Source organism: Ambystoma mexicanum, chromosome 12 (assembly GCF_040938575.1).
Source record: "Ambystoma mexicanum isolate Mex_15411 chromosome 12, UKY_AmexF1_1, whole genome shotgun sequence".
NCBI classification, from domain to species: Eukaryota; Metazoa; Chordata; class Amphibia; order Caudata; family Ambystomatidae; genus Ambystoma; species Ambystoma mexicanum.
In genome coordinates, this window is record NC_090936.1 from 879608170 (window position 1) to 879625636 (window position 17467).

The 17467-nt window shown below is 41.2% G+C and overlaps 1 protein-coding gene across 4 annotated transcripts in view; it reads right to left on the bottom strand.

Moving 5' to 3' along the window:
- CPSF6 (cleavage and polyadenylation specific factor 6) overlaps positions 1-17467 on the bottom strand; it is a 539228-nt gene that overhangs the window by 521374 nt on the left and 387 nt on the right. The gene's annotated exons all lie outside the window — the stretch shown is intronic.

Consider the following 17467-nt stretch of genomic DNA (forward strand, 5'->3'; position numbering starts at 1 on the left):
CAGGAGGCATCCATTTCGAAAGTTTTGCATTTTCAAGATGTTTTCTTACTTATATGGATACCACTTTGCCACACTCAACTGCCATTTTTGTTGATTGTTGATCTAGTTTCCACCACTCATTATCTACCTTTGCTGTATACACAGTCCCTATGCATCTTCACACCTTGTCTCAGGGCGCCCCCCCCCCCATTTACATTGATAATCACGTAGCACGATTCTAAAGACTAATTGAAATGGGTTGCTTCCTTTTTGCCAGATCGTACACAGCAGGTTAAAATGGGACCCTACTACTATAATTCTTTACCAGTTTGATGTGGTGTGCTACAAGTGTCCCCCCTTTCCCCACGGTTTTATATGTACACTCAACCCCAATTCAATCTTTTCTTTGTTTGACCTGGGTTATCAATCTTATGGTGATGATACTCAAGCTGTTTGTTAGATACCATTTTCTTTTTTAAACATGAAAGCCATAGATCGAGTGTTAGCCTGTGCATGCAAGATTCAAAACTGGATGTTCCAAATAAACCCTTCTAAAACGGAGAAGGTCTTCGGATCTCAAACAGCTCGCAAAAACGTGCTCGTGCCACCAGCCTAGTGCTTTCTGATGTTGCAACTGTCTACGCCACCAAAGTAAAAAACTTCAGCCCTGTCTGGAAGGCAAACCTTAACTGTAATGTCCAACTTCACGAGAATTTTGTTAAATTCATTTATTTCCAACTAGGATTGCTGAAGCCTCTTCGGTCTAAGATCTCTCCAGATCGTGCTGCTGTTGTTGTAGGGGTGCCAGCAAGCTCTAAATTAGTTTACGGCAATACCCTTCTTATGGGCATTCCAAACAAATGCAGCGCCTTCAAGTTTCCCAGAATGCTGGACGTCTCTTTACCCTCCCTACGGTGACCCGATCTCCCAGTTGTGTAAGGGTCTTCACTGGCTTCCAGTACAGCAAAGGGTCCCTTTAAAAACCCTATGTCCGGTTTCCAAATGTCTTCATGGTCTGGCTCCTCCTCATTTTTCAGCTAAAATTTCAGTTTACCAACCAAACTGTATGCTTGGGTCAGTGGGACGAAAATGTTTTCATGATCCCCCTCATACGAGGCGATAAGATGCTTTTCTAGCTTTGGCCTAGGAGTCTGGAATACGCTACCAGCTGACTTTCATGTAATCAATTCTTTGCCACAGTGTAGGGAAAAGTTACAAACCCATCTCATTCAATAATTAGCTAATGATTCATTGTGATTTATTAAATGTTTTATTTAATGCAATTTAGTTTACATAACAAACTTTACACATGATCTACAAATACAAAAGTAATATATCTGCCAAAAATATAAAATCATAAACAGTAATAATCGGAAAACCATTTGACCTTTATTCCTCATAGTAACACTGAGATGTATTCAAATTAAATAAGGTTAGGCATAGGAGTATTACTTTCCATTCAATTTTGGAAAAAAGACATCTAAATATATGGGACAATGCGGGGTACATTTACACTTGTACTTCCCAGAGCAAGCCACCATCTGCAGAGCATATAGCGTATTATCAAATAATTTCCTATTTCTTATATCATTAAGCCCAACTTGGCTTTGATCTTTAGCCGTATATTATAAAAGGCAATTAATAAACGCATACTATTAGTGCAGTAATACCAAAAGGATAGTTCCCCAATCGCTTCCAGATTGTGTACATACATACCAATATAATACTGAATTAGATTTGCCATAGTATGACATTCGGTCAGCAAGTGTTTGGCTGTCTCCAATATTTATGGTTCCTTGCATAAATTACCGACTTGTTGTTTAATAGGGATCTTCTCTCTGCGCCCCATGACAATCATAGTTGGCAGCTGTTCCATTATAAATAAAAGGAAGAAGCGTCTAAGCCTTTTAGATGGACATAGGTTCAGGTAAGCATGTGGCTTCACAAAGGAGTACAATTGGAACTGGACAATATAACTTTCTAGCGTATTGAGGTGGGCGTAGTTCTCCAACCAATCCCACATCTCAACATGTTTCATTAAAGCATTCTGTACTTCCTCTGAATAACTAACTCATCTGCAAGTCCAGCATATTTCCACAAGAAATGTCATATAACCATGTAGTGAACAAGTGGTGTGCTTTTTGAGTAATTCTTGGTGAACTGCTATTATGAGTGGATTTTTCGTTCCACTAATCATCTAGTAGAACCCTGCCCTCTTTTTCAAGATTATAGCTTTTAGTGACTAACTCTAGCCTTATGAGGGCCATAGGTACGCAGGGAGGTAAGCCAAGCATCTGTCGCCAAAATGTCCCTTCGATAACCTGAAGCCATTTCAAATCCATATGCAATAGGGTTTCTAGGCCATGTGTCATCTGAATAAACACTTGCATATACAGTTGGCACGTGCCCCATAATGTAAAAACCACCCGGCTTAATAGTAAAACTAGAAAACAGGGCAGGCACTTGTGCTGCTCTAATTGTATGTGTTTGTTTGCATGTAACAGTCACCCCTGGGCTCGAAATCAATTCCCAGATAGCGATATTGAGGAGCATATAGGATATTCGCTTTGCCTACCATGAGGCTGACACAAGTTGCTCTTTTATTAGTATATCTCAAAACCTTAGTCTTCTACAAATGAATAGTTGGGATATTACTATCAGCATATTCCCATAATGCCATAGCAGATCGTCGTAGCCCACTGATGGTATTATCAAAAATGACCAGGTCATCTGCATAGGCTAACACAGAACAGGAGGCCTCACCAATTTTTGGGGCACAGTTTTTAGCTGCAGCTGTTGCCACTGGTATATCATACACAAAGATTATATACAAGTGGAGCAGTGACACATCCCCGCTTTACCCCCCTGTTCTGCTGAACCTTTTCTGTCATGTGCCCTTCGTGGTCCAATTGGAATCTGACTGAGGTATTTTGATGTAATAATCCAAGATAGTACAAAAGCCCACCAGGGCAGCCCATAGCTTCCAGTTTTATCCATAATCGACCTCTGGGAATTGAGTCGAACGCAGCTTTAAAGTTTATGTACAATACATTCATACATACATACATACTGGCCCCCATTACACGCCCTGGTACGTAGGATATCCATAACCATGAGATTGTGAGTGGTGGAATAAACCCGTCGGAACCAACTTTGGAATTTACATAAGATGTTTGCTTCATCAACCCAAGTCTCCAACTCTTTGAGCAGTAATGAGGCAAACAATTTTCCTGTTGCATCCAACATTGACAATAATCTATAGTTGTTTGGGTCCAGACTATTCCCTTTTTTAAAAACGGGAATCAAGACCGCTGTTTGCCAAAAGTAATGTATTTTGCCTCGAGCCAAGATCTTCTTGAACAAGATAACTAACAAACAGGCCCAGAACTTACCAGGGTAATCACGAAATGCTCGGCCATTGATCATTTCTAAATCCCAGTAATCAAACAGTTGGACCCATCCCAACCACTCCACATCATTCTTAATTTGGACCATTACACATGTTTCCTTTAGCTTAGGGTTCTGGGTGCCCCCCCCCCTGTCATGTGGCAGTTGAAGTTACCAACCACTATTGTAGCTGCATTTCCTGGCTTTGTCAGGCAAAATGCCAATAGTTCATGCAAGGCATCTTGTATTTGCTCCCTTAATAAAGCCCCAGGGGTATTATAGAGACTTACAAGGAGAATTCTTTCAAGACTTCCCACACACCCATATTAATCCGCCTAGAGAACAAAGTATTTACCATCCCACAATTAGACCACCATAGGGTCTACCTCCTTCTCCCCCCTTAGCAAAGGACTGGTAAATAACATAACCATTAAGTATCAAAGGGTCCATGGCCCATGTCTCTTGTAGGCAGACACAACTTTATTGTGCAATGAGGTCAACTGACCCCTCAGAGGTCAACAGATGGGCAAAGCCTAATAGTGAGATCTCAATGTTTTGCCATCACCTCAGGCAGTGACACCGCCAACCATTTTAAGACCTGCTGTACATCAGAGACTTCACCTTCTTTCCTTTGGATATACTAGGACATTCTAGATCCTTTAATGGTGCAACTGTCTCCTCATACAAGCAGCTGGGGTCAACTTCATCCAGATCAACATCGATCTCGACATCGACTGCCATCAATTCTTCTTTGAACTTTCTGATCATCTGTGCTGTTGATAGGAATTAGCAATGTAAGGCAGAAACATTTGGGTTGGGTCCTTAGTGGCTCCACAAATTGGAAGTCATCCGATTTCAATACTCGCAATTGTGGGACTGAGTATAGTCTGGTCAGAAATTCGGATTGTGACAACCATCTATGTTCACCACTTTGATATCAATTCTTAATCAGGCAATTCTTAATCAGGCAAATACGATTGCCTAACAGATCTTTCTGCTCTACACATACTGTCCTTTCCTCGTTCCCCTGGTCCTCCACCTCTAATAATTCCACATCCTCCACCGACTCCTTCACCTTCTCTTGTTCCGAAAACAACCAGCTAGTCAGGCGACCATCAGCTGTGGCGTTCTTTTTCTTAGCTCTAGCCGCTCTTTTCTTGGCTCTCAGAGCGTGAGCCGGGTGTCACCGTTTCGCCCACTTGCGAGACCGAAACACCTGGTTTCTTGCTCTTTTGCACCTTCCTCGCCATTCTATACTGCTTCTGTGAGAAGAATATTTCGAGGCTTTGATCCAAGTTCAACAAATTAGTCCCTTTATCTTGTTGATCTTCAATTTCTTCAGCAATGTGAATAGCTAGACAAGTTAGCTTCTGCCTCCTCAAACTTTTCCCTCCTGCTCCTGAACCATTGCAAGTGTTAGTGTTGGCCAATATGCACCCAGACATTTGCAATAGACTCTTAAGTGCAAATTGTAAGGATGCCACTGATGATTGTATATCAGCTATTTCAATTGCACCAGGGTAGGGACAAATTGAGTTCTCTACCTCCGTATCAGGAACATCCTCCATTGAGGCCATTGCTAAATTTAGGGAGGCTGATAATCTACCCATACCCCCAGCAAGATCTGATAATCCAGGGGGGGGCGGGGGTATTCGCGGGACTTTCGCCTGAGTATTCGTGGGATTGCATCACACCACTACTTCCCTCCATCGCATGCATTTGTGGTGTCATCTCCCTCTGTATGTTCAAGCACAATTCCAGTAGTGAGTTGTTGTCAATGTCATCTAAGTAGTTGAACTCATTAATCCACTACCACCAGGACCTGCAACTATGGTTCCCTCCATGATTGAGGAGTTGATTTCTGGTACTGGATTCAGAGGAAAGAACCCAGTAATCACATCTTGATCAGAAGGAATTGAGTTCTTCGCTTTCTTTTTTTTTCAAAGCAGTCTTCTGAGAGTTAATGGCTTAATTGGAGTTGGAAACATGCTACTCTTGTAATGAAAATGTCTTACCAGGCTTGACTTCAGTCACTAAGTTTCTAAACACTCTATGTCCTTCAATGAAGTGCTGTTAAAAACAAGCACTGGGAAAGCCAATAGGTTTGGCTTGTGTCTAAGGGCCTCATCACGATGTTGGCCTGAGCCCTTAAATGCAGCGTTAACGGTATTACTGCCGCATTTAACGGCTGCCCAAATCATGAGTTGGAGGTAAAAATGAAAATTTTCGGGTGGATTTCAGTCATATTACTGCCAGCGCAATTACCGCCAGCGGTAATAGCGCTCCAGGACCCAATAAGGGATTTACTGCCCCCAGCAACTCGTAATCTGGCGCATATTGCACCGGACCAAGTTGCGGTAGCACTATTAGCATTGGGCAGTATCCCAGCGGTATTACTGCCGAGATACCGCCCAACTTGTGATGAGGCCCTAAGTATTAAGCTTTTGCCAGGCACTCGGCCCATTTTGCACCTGCTACTATCAGCGGCCAGTTAATACCACTAGGCTGTGCCTGGCAAGTGCCTTTCCCATGGACACATGCCTAACACTTGCTTACTCACACTCCCTCTGCGAGCAATACATTAGTCTCAATCAATACATTAGTCTCAATTTATAGTAATCTAGGCCCCAGAATTTTGAAAATGAAGCTGTGTATATAGCATGTATTTACAAGTTATTTAATGGCAGAATATTTTCCACAAGGGTAATAAAATGGTTAAAGGTAAGCCAGACAACTTTAATCGACAACTCTTCTGGTCCGATTTTACGTCTGACTTGGGTGTATGTTTTTGATATGTTTTACTCTCTTGTAGAGGAAAATCATTTTTACTCTTGAAATTGCATTTACTCTCTAATTTGAAAAATCATGCGTAAAATACTCCCACCACCTCAAAATCTTATCTGGAGCACTGCTTGTAAATACGACTGATTTATTATTGTCCTGTGTACATTTACACACAGGTTTAGAGCAGAGGGCAGTGGAAAGTTCAGGTTACTTGACAGAAACCAGAAGGTTTCTTTTGATTTTTATCTACATTGATGTAATTGCAAGCCACATCTGAAACAGAATGCATTTCTCTGAAGCCTTTCAAATAAAGAAACGGCACACTGTGATAAAAGGAATGGTTTCTTTCCATTCAGCTTCTGCTGTGTTGATGCTCATGGAGCAAACAGAAGCACTGTGCATATTTAATTTTCCTAGATTTTTAGGATTGCATAAATTAATGAGATGGAAAACTAAGTTTCAATTGAGAATTCATATTTTGTAACAAGTTCTGCTTTTTTCCAGTGAAAGCAAACTAGTATTGCACAATTGTATTTACCAGAGTTCCGGTACGGTGTGCATAATCATACTGAGGCACATCATTTTTACACCCACATTATAAAAACAGTGTGTTAAATGATGACTATGCACAGTCTAGTTTACATCCATTCAACCTTGTAGTCAGTTGGGTACAATACTATAAGTCGTCAGCGGCATTTGTGTCTTTGCTCAACGGTGAGTGATTGTCAGTACACCAATCACAGGTGTTCTGGTCTCTCAAACCTTTAACACCACAATTAAAACATCCAAAACATGACTCTAAGAAGTGCAAGCTCAGTTAAAAAACAAACAAAAGTTTTTTGGGAAATTGAAATAGAAACGCAGCAAAACCTGTCCCTGTGATAATCCAGATAGGTATTTAACTTTATGTAGCGTTTCATGAATGGTTCATCCAACATCTAGGTACTGCGATTATTATACTTCAGTCGATAGTTAGTTAACCGACCTCTGAAGGATGTTAGCCAATAAGGTAGCTCAGCTGGTTGAGCACTCGTTGCTGCAATCTGTGCGTGATCAGTAGGTTGCAGGATTGAAGTTTGAATCCTGGCAAGGCCAACTCAGCCTTTCGAGGTCGATAAAGGAGTATCAACTTGGGTTTGGTGATAATTGTGATAAATATGTTCTATGTACAGTGCTTTTGGCAAAGCACTATATAATTAACCATTTGCCCATTAACATGGTGTCCTTGCCTCTCTGCACTGTTTTATCATAATATTGGCATACCATTAGGTAGTAATAGCTCCAGGAAATGGGGACCTTTATCAAACATCAAAAGACCATTCTGCTATCGAACCTCAAAAACACACAATACAATTCATGTTTCCTTTACTATGTAATTGGCTGGTTTTTGTGATTAACATTTAAATGTATACAGGAGATATCAAATGGCCAGACCGTAGAGAAATAATGAAACGGTGTATTCTGTCACAACGCAAAAAGCTGCTGCATAGTAATGATTTCCATACAGTTTTTGCACATGTTGGCTGGATGTCACATACATTGTACTCTCTTGCAAAGGAAAAAAGTAATTTTTACGCTCAAAAAAAAAAAAATCACATTTACTCTCAAAGTTTAAAAATTGGGAGTAAAATACTCCCACCTCAAAATCTTATCTGGAGCAGTGGGTGGTTTATATGCACTTGACCTAGTGTTCTGTTGGACGTTGGAGTATCAGAGTGACTGTAGTTTCAAGTGTTTTTTTGAGGCAGGGGTATTTTTCTGGTATGTTCCTTTTTGGAGGGTGGGCATGCAGAGTATTAGAGATTTTTCAGTAGGGTTGGTCGGCAGGATGCAGTAGACATCGGCTATTATACTGAAAATCTCAAAATGTACCCAAATTCAACACGGGCTATAAAAACAAATTCACCTAAAATTCAGTCTAGTGGCTATACTCAAATACGGACCTAAATTCAACATATAGGGTAGAAGTAGAACCTGGTTAGCTTGAAACTAAAAAGCTACCAGGAGCAACTTTAAACTTGCCAGTAAAATCAGTGCCTTACCAACATGTATGTTTAACATGAGCTGTGCACTCAATTCTTGTTTCCCAGGTGTAGCTCCGGCTTACTGGGCGATGTCGACACCACGGAGCTGGTTTTAGTTCCTTCTCATCAAACTTTGCCAGTTGCAGCTTTGGGCAAGGTCCAATTATTCACTCATCCCTCCAAATTACGTTTGTTCAATAGGCAGCCATCCGGTTTCAACTATGTTAAAGCAAGTAAAATGTTGATCGCCACCCCCTGGCCTGTTGGAAATCTGTGTGTTTGTCAATGCCTCTATATTTTAAATGCCCCTGGCAGTGCTCCAGATTTGAAGTGGGAGTATTTTACTCCCCATTTTTTTAAGTTGGGAGTAAAATGATTGTTTTTTTAGGGAGTAAAAATGTCAAATTCCCAATGGGAGTATTTCATAAGCAAGTAAAAATAGGTTTGAACTGGGAAACGTAAAACATACATGTTTACTTCTTCCAATCGGGCAGTAATAATAGCAATGTCTTCCTATGGTACTATGTGCGCTGCAGGTCCAAACATACCCATGGAGCTGTGTGAGTGAATGCAGGGGCACATGGTCATATGTGTATGTTTCCCATTTTTCGTTGGGAGTATTTTTACTCCCTATTTTTATTTTTTGGGAGTATTTGCCTATTTTTAGGAGTACAAGTGGCCGATACACATCTTATCTGTAGGGCTGGCCACTGGTTATAACATTTCAGCACCCCTCCCCACCCCCTCAAATAAGTCCATGTCTTTATTTATGGCACTCCAGGGACCTAAATTGTAATGTTTCCCCTATCAATCATATGTAGGGTGAGAAGGAGTAAACGTTTGGTTTCTCTTACATTTTTCGATCCGCAATGTGTAATGGCAATGTTGTTAACGTGTTGCCTTCCTTTGTACTATTATTTTTTTCTAATAAGTTGATTTGTTACCACGGCATATACCCATCTCCCCCAGAAGGCGGTTGCATCATGTATACGTTTTCCTTTAATTATTTTACAGGGTGTCATTTGTTATTCAGTATAACAACATACAAGTACTTTGTCATTGTGTTGTTGTGCCATGCAAAATACATGAGAATTCGTTATTAAAATATTTGGGGGTTCTTCATTTGAAGACATCAAGAGAACTTGGAAACGTCCTTCCCATCCCACGTTCACACAGTGAACAACAGAAAATTCAATTGTCTTGTCCAATAATCTCCATGGCAAAAACATTTTACAATTAGAGACTATACACATAGAAACATGTCAACTACCAATTTTGCGCCCAATAACGTAGACACTCACTTTTGAACAGGTGTCTGACATCAACATTAAACTCAACCACTTGTGCACTCACACAAACACGCAATCAAAACAGTGTTCTGCATATAAATGAAACACCCAGGGAATCATTTTTAAAAAGCCAACACCTCCCTTGTATGGATATTGTGGGCCTGGCGTATTGTGGAAATGGATGAAAAAAGGGCATTAAGCATATGTTGGATTGTAGCTATGAAGACATTATTGTATTACCATTCACAAAGTAAGACAATTTGAAGAAAGAAAAAAAAAGGAGATCATCCGAAAGAGCAAAGTATACATTTCAAGTTGCACATTACTAGCCAAGCATAAATAGTCACTTGCTCCCTGAATTCTCCAGACAGCTCACCATTTCTTACTTAACAAGAATCAATCGTCAGTAGCCAATGTCTAGTTGTGAGACTGGATATAGAGATCAGAAACTTCAGATCAATGGCCTCCCTTGGTTAGCCAAAAGCTATAAAAATTAGATGCAGCCCAGCTCCATGAACATGTCTGATGCAAGTCACTCCGTGGCCACCTCCAGTGAAGATACACCCAACACCAGCTACCGCAACAAATCGGCTTGGGGTGAGTGACGAAGAAAATTGCCACCCCCTCCACAAGAGGGAGCCTCCTCCTTTGAGGCTAGGAAGCTGAGCATGCTCTGCAAGACCCTCCTTAGGGGTCTGGGTAAGTGGGAACTAACTTGATGAGACTCTGCCCTTTGGGGACAAGGACTTCAGTTCTTCTAAGGAACTCCATAAGCAGTTCCCAACGATGGCATACATGGGCTGAGATGCCCAACAGCAATAAATCCAGGAACCGATCAACATACCATGATGATGATCAAGGAACAGGGGGTGTCTCTAAGGACAAACCTCCAATTCACTTTGACAAGGAGGATTAAGAGTGAGGACACTCCAAGCCAAGAGGGAGATGCATAGTGCCAGCAGGTGAAGATCCCCGATTGTGGAACACAGGTGAGAGGCAGAGCGGACGAGAACAGCGGACCATGGAGGGGCAGCGCGCAGAGTCGTTGACAAACCAAAAGTACAAAAACCATTAGTGGTGTGACCACAAAGACGTTGTGGTGGGCAGGATGCCCAACTAACTACGCAGACACCAATCCACTGAGGTATCAGCCACTGCACCGGTTACTCAAAAGGGACAACGCCTTACTAAAAGAGCGAGAGACACCGGTGAGAACGAACCAACCAAGAAGCCAAGTAAGAGGTTGCCCCGAGCAACTACAGCCCAAAGACATTCCCTAATGATAACAGGAGGCTGAACGAGACTAGTTATGTCAAAGCATAAAATAAGCAGTGTCGTATAGCATTTTGTAATGCAATTCTGTAGATGTGCTAAATAAATTGACACGTATGTAGCAAAAATAGCAATTTAAGATGATGTGGTCAACAAATGCACAGTTCACCCTGCATTCCCCTCTTACCCGTAGGCCTCCCTGCAGTAATCATCTCCTCCACTCGAGAGCCTAAGGCCTTTGTGGGTGTGTTAGTCAGATTTGATTCGCTTCAAATAATTGTAAGGCAGAAGTAATCAGGATGAAACTATTAAGCCAACTATATCCTGTCTGGCAAAGACCAGTTTGTGTTAACTTTATATTTTTCTAAAAGACGGTCATGCAATTCCATTCCTTACATAATGCATTGCAGTATTGCAACTGTAAAACACTGCAGTGTCTCGATGCTTTACAGTAAAATGTGTTTGCACTGAGATTTAGATATACTAACTAGATTTCATTTTATTGGGGAAGATGCATCACATAGACTAGTGAACACATTTGAAAATGTACATGATTAAGCAGCCAAATACTTTTGATAACAAACCTAATTCGGTGACCTACTGGTTGCATACATCTGCAACTGGTGGCTTCGCCCATGAGCTGAACCCATACTCCTGTACATTCTATCTTATCACCCTGTTGCCTTATACCAGCTACCCGAAAATAAGATGGCACAAACTACAATTTTCCACCTAGTTTGTCCAGTTCCCCGACATCCACTCTGCTTAGTCTCTTACTTTCCTTCCTCTTACATAAGGAATACACAAAACTAACTACCCATATACACAAAGTAGTGATCAATAGTTCCATCCAGTCTGTACATCTGCGCTTGATTGCCTTGCAGAACGGCACAAACAGGAGAGGTGGCCAAGCTGTTTTCAGAGCCTTTTAAATTATCTATGTTTCCATTCATGGAGATAACCTTTTACAGACACTCATGCAGGACGCGCAAAGTCGAACTTTTATTTAATATTTACTCTGTTTGCAGTAAATGTTTCACTGTGCAAGGCTGGACTCTGGGTGGCAGCAGCGTGCCGAATATAAAGTGGGTTTTTGGTGATACGCACCATTTTACAAAAAGCAGTTATATTTTGTGTCGTCTATTGCCAAGGGTTGAGTGCATTTCTCTTAGGCGGAGTAGGTAAACTAGGTTTCTAGACCTGCAGGTCTAGCAGAATTTTCAAGGCCTGACACTTTTTCACTAATGTCTTACTTAAGCGGCACACAAAACTGCTGCATTGTTGCTTGTTTTATGTCTTGGGTACAAAGCACTTCTGGTGACATTAAAAATATTAGTAAACCATTGATACTCAATGGGTTCGTTTGATAATCAAGAACATTTTAATTAGCAAACTCTGCTAATCAATTTTGAAAACTAATGTATGCCTTTTATGTAATTTGAGGAACTCATCCCAGTGAAATTGACGAAATCCGAAACGTAATGTTAATGAACATGCACTATTAACAATACTGAAACAAACATAATTACACCAGAGAAAGATACTACTAAGAAGTGGGAAGGACGACCCTGGGAAGAGGGGATAGCAGTCCATTATTCAAGAGATACAAAAGGGAAAAACGTGAACTAAAGGGGACTAGTCCCAGTCAAAGATATCATAAAAAATTGGGGAATTTGAAGTGCTCTAAACGAAGAAAGAACATCCCAAGAAAGGTATCATTAAAACTCAGTTAATTATACCCCATGAAGGGGGAAGAAATATCTGATGTCCAAGAAGCACAGATGGGAGAGAAAGTACAATCAAGAGAAGCTGACAAGATAAGATACGACCAGGATAAGCGAATGCTAAAAAGAGGGAACAGTAATCACCCAGAGTACTACATCCAGGAAAAGCTACCGCACAAGAATATACAAAGCTTAACAGCCAGGATCAAACGGACTTCACGAAAAGACACCTATAGAGCAATCCATAAAGAAAAGGGAACACCCAAAGACAGTGTAAAAAAGAAGTACAAGCCTTGATATAGAAGGTGATCAGAGATCTCAAAATAGTATAATAAGAGAAACCTCTAAACTAAAAGCAGAGCACTGCCTCCTCGGGAGAAGGGAGTCATTCTGCTGACCATAGTTAGTTTGAATAGTGATAGAACCAGTTAGGATTAGATTTGAGATAGTGGACTCTATTGCTTAGACATTTCATGATGACTAACAAGCACCTTCGTTATTTATATAGGCAGGGAATACCCCATAGCAATAGTAAGAGATGGGCATTATTATTGAATATATCGTACTGGAAATGTTAGTGTCTGCGTACTAACCCGCTACAGGTGATAAAACGATCTGGCCAATTCTGGAAGCATGTCCATGCTGACCAGAATCCATCTCCCTGCAGCATTTAACACTGTATTGACCACCCTAACCTACAGCAGAGACTTTGATCAGTTACAGGATCTCTCATCATCACCAGAAAGTGGTTTGTATCCCTCCACCAGGATAGAAAGTTTCCAAGACTAGACAACTTCCATCACTTACATCAGCAGGGTACCCTGGGGAGTCAACAAACGTTCTTCCTCATAGCTACTTCTCAAACTCTACGTCAAACCATTCATGAAAACGTTAAGGGCACACTGTCTCCTTGTTCATCTTTTATGGATGATATACTTCTGGACTGAATGTGAATCCATTGAGCCAGAGATTAGTCTCAGTGGGCAAAAACGTGCAAAACAAGTAGGCAGGGCATTATCCAGAAAGAAAATCGATTTACAAACAATAGTCTTTATGCACATGGTAAAGATATTGCTTCTCCTAAGTCCATCGTTATCTAGAGGACTGGTGATAGGCCTCGTGTTTGTTGTAATTAAACGCTAAAAGAAAACAAAATAAAAAAATAAAAAACACCTTCAGTCTAGAGGAACGAAGGAGAATTCTTTGCCAAACCACACCGACATGTGGAGGTTAAACTTATAGCACAGAATGGTCTAGACCCAAAGTTTGCCAGAATACCAACTTGGTATAAAGATAAGGAGCACAACCCACAGTGACCCCGATAACTAGACAGGCCCCCAGATAAGTGACTGACCAAGACTTTTTACGCATTCAAGTTTTCTAAACATGGCACCTTTTATCTTTCCATGCTTACAGTTATGCACCAACTGAGAGCAGAGGGACGGGGGGGGGGCGACTCGAGTCAGAAACCAGAACACATCTTTTGATTCTTTTCTGCATGGAGGAAACTGTAGTCCATGAAGGAGCTAGACATTCTCTGAGCTCTGTGCACTCAGTATATCAAACAGCACACACAGATGAGGAATAATTTTTCTATTCAACTTCTGCTGTGTTTTGTTTCCGTTTATGCTCATGGAGGGGAGTATTAAGCATTCATATTTATTTCCCCAAGCATTTTAAGATCGCTGCAGTAATAAGGTGGAAAAAGTAGCTACGGTTGGGAAGTGTCCTTTTAACAAATTATCCCCTTTCAGCGAATGCTTGCATTGCACAAAAGTAATTTTCGGAATTCCTGTGTTGTGTGCATTTACCATGAAGCTGTGTCTATGTGGTGTGTTCATACACATGTGCAGGAGAACTTTTTCCACAAATATAACAAACTTGTTTAAAAGGCAGACATCTTTGCTACATACGCTTTGGTTACACTCTCGCTGAGGCAAATTATCTTTACTGTTACAATTTAATTTACAGACTAATTATTAAAACGGTGTGTGTAAAATGATCACACCTCAAAACCTTATCTGGTGCCTCGACGGGTATATAATGTCTAGTTTACGTCCATTAAACCTTAACTTGAAGCCAATGTGGTAAATGTGAATGTCAAAGGCTAGTGGCAGCAGGGCCTTCGTTCAACAGTGAGTGATTGTCATTACACCAATAATGCTTTCACATTTTAAAGATCACACTTAAAACATTCAAAACCTGACTCGCCAGGCACAAACGCGGTTACAAAACAATCAAACGGAGAAGAAAAAAACCAAACCATGTCCCTGCAGTGGTAACCCAGACAGGCATTTAAAACACAACACTGTGCAAAATTTTCATTCGCCAATGGATAGTGATGTTTAATCCTTGGTAAGTAAGAAATGGTGTGCTTTTATAACACGCTTAATACAGGGGAACAGTTTCTAAGCACAAGCCCGGGATTCAACCTGTGTTGCTATGCATCGTCTTGCTTACAAGACGAACGTGTTGCCCCTGAGCTATCCTGCCGGCCAAGCTTGCAACTTGAAAGGTTATATTTAAAATGTATAAAGCGCTACTAAGGCCCAACAGGGCGTCTAGGCGCTGCCAAAGGACAGAGTGGCAGGCCCAAATACTCAAACCAGTGTTTTAGCAAAGTGTAAGAGAAAGATTAAACACATGTCTTCAGAGCTTTCCGAAAGGGAAAATGATCAACCAAGGATCTTCGGTCCAGTGGAAGAGCAGTCCACAAGCTGGGTGCCAGCACAGAAAAAGAGCAGCCACACAGGCGCTTCCACTTTTGACCTTAATGCATGATTTCTCCCACTTCTAAGCACTGTGATTATTATTAGCTCAGTCGATGTAAGGCTAACTCGGGCCGGCCAACGTTTGTTTGGGACTTAACATTAAAATATACACAAGAGATCAAATGTGAAGACCTGTGTAGAGGAAACATGAAAGGAGTACGGATTGACTTATCCTGCATTAGTAATATCCCTTACCTTCTACAACATGCTTAAGGAAGTGAATCAGCTCTAGAGTGGCTCGGAAATGGCACACACATTTGTTCTATGGTTGAATTCCTTCTATTTACAGTTTATTAAACTGCCATTATGTGGAGTTTTTCTGATGCCGGAAGCAGTGAGCTTTTATATTAGAACTAAAATAGTAATGATAGCGACTAGCTCAATTTGTGATGCGCTTGCAATGCAGGGGCAATTAACGGTTCTTTTTCTATGTGTTGGTACTCACACTGCGTTATGCTCTTCATATTCCGTGTGAGATGTGCTTGGATCACTTAACCTGCCCTGGGTAAATTCGTTGCGATGGAAAAATCAGACTGCTGAGGCCTATGTTGTTCCCGTTTTAAGTGAGTTGAGCTCGCATTTCTGTGGACCATTCATTCACCCGTTCGGTATGTGGTATCTTGCACTGCTCGATCCTAGGCCTGGAGCTCTATATGCACATATCTCCAAAACAGTATATTTCCACACAAAAATATATATATATATCGATCTAGGATGAGACAATATCGTGAACACAGATATTTGCACACATTACATATACTAAAATCTAGCATTTACAGTTGGATATTTACACCACTGTGTGTATTCTCAAAATAAAGGAACCCTACATCTGCGCTTTATTTTCATCAATGTCTTACACATAAAAGGTGTTGGTCACATCTTGCATGAAGTTGGTGGGTTACAACTGAGCATTTAACCGACACACAACATTGATATATATTTCACCTTTAAGCCCAAAGATATTTCTTGTGGTGCATATAGCCAGGCTCCACTGCATCCCATTAAGTCCCTCCACTATGAAAGTGTAACTCACACTGCTGTGACCAATGACTTTTCTATGGTAATATTGTACTATTGACACCTGCAACATGAGGAAAGGTTGACGGCCCACCTTTTCTATATTAGGAGTGGAGGGTGCACTGCTGAATTGAGCCTATGTTGCTCATTTTCTAGGTGAAGGGAGCTTCTACTGTGGAGTCCCATTCCTTATCCATTTTCTGTGTGGGTATCTTCTACCCTTGCTTTAACGTGCACTGATCCACTCCACCTGTTCATGATGAAAGCTTGTATTGCTGTTGGCCGGATTCGCCGTTTGAGGAAATCATCAACAGCGCCTATTCAAGTTGAATGTGTGAGTGACGCATCAAACACTGTATAATGCTGTTGTACCTGTTCTTTGCATGCTGGGGATGCGGAGGCGTGCTCATCTGTTCCATTTGTGAGAGGTTGTTTGTTTTACTGTGCTTTACAGATTAACTGTGTGGGACCTACTTGTCTGTCATGATGTGGACTACTGCCACACAATGATTTCCATACATTTAAACTTTTTGCATGTATTAGCTGGATGTCACATCTTTTTTACTCTCGAGAAGGAGTAAACTCCAACTCCTTTTACTCTCTTGATCTCAGATTTACTTTCAAAGTTTAAAAATAGGGAGTAAAATATCCCTACCTCAAAATCTTATATGGTGCACTGAATACAGAACACAGATGCATTGAGGGCAATGCAGGGATATGGTATTGATTACTGATGGAGATAAGCATTACGTGTAATGAATGATGCATTCACTGATGCCTAACGTATAAAAGTCGGTTCCATGTTTACAAATTCATAAGTGGTGGGTTATTCACGAGTTGGCCGGGCCATAGCAACACACGATTGTGGGAATCAGTCCGCACAGCACTAGGACCCAGGCTAGGGTTCCTGGTCACATCTGGTGCCCGTGGACTCTGGTATTGGCACTAGTGACTGGGACAATACAACGTGAAGAGATCTTGAAAGTTCAGTGGGGCGTGCGTGCGGATCCATGCAGCACCCACGGTGTCAAGGAGTACAATGCAGACACCCAAAGCGAGCGTCAAGGGAATAAGAGAGTGTGCCGCAGTGTCGTATTAGGACAGTGGATCGAAAGGGGCAAAAGCACTAGGAATCCGGTAGAAAGGAAAGCACAACTTAGAAGTAGGATGGTAAGCGCCTGACAGAATCGGGTCTGAGAAGAACTAGGTGAATTAACACA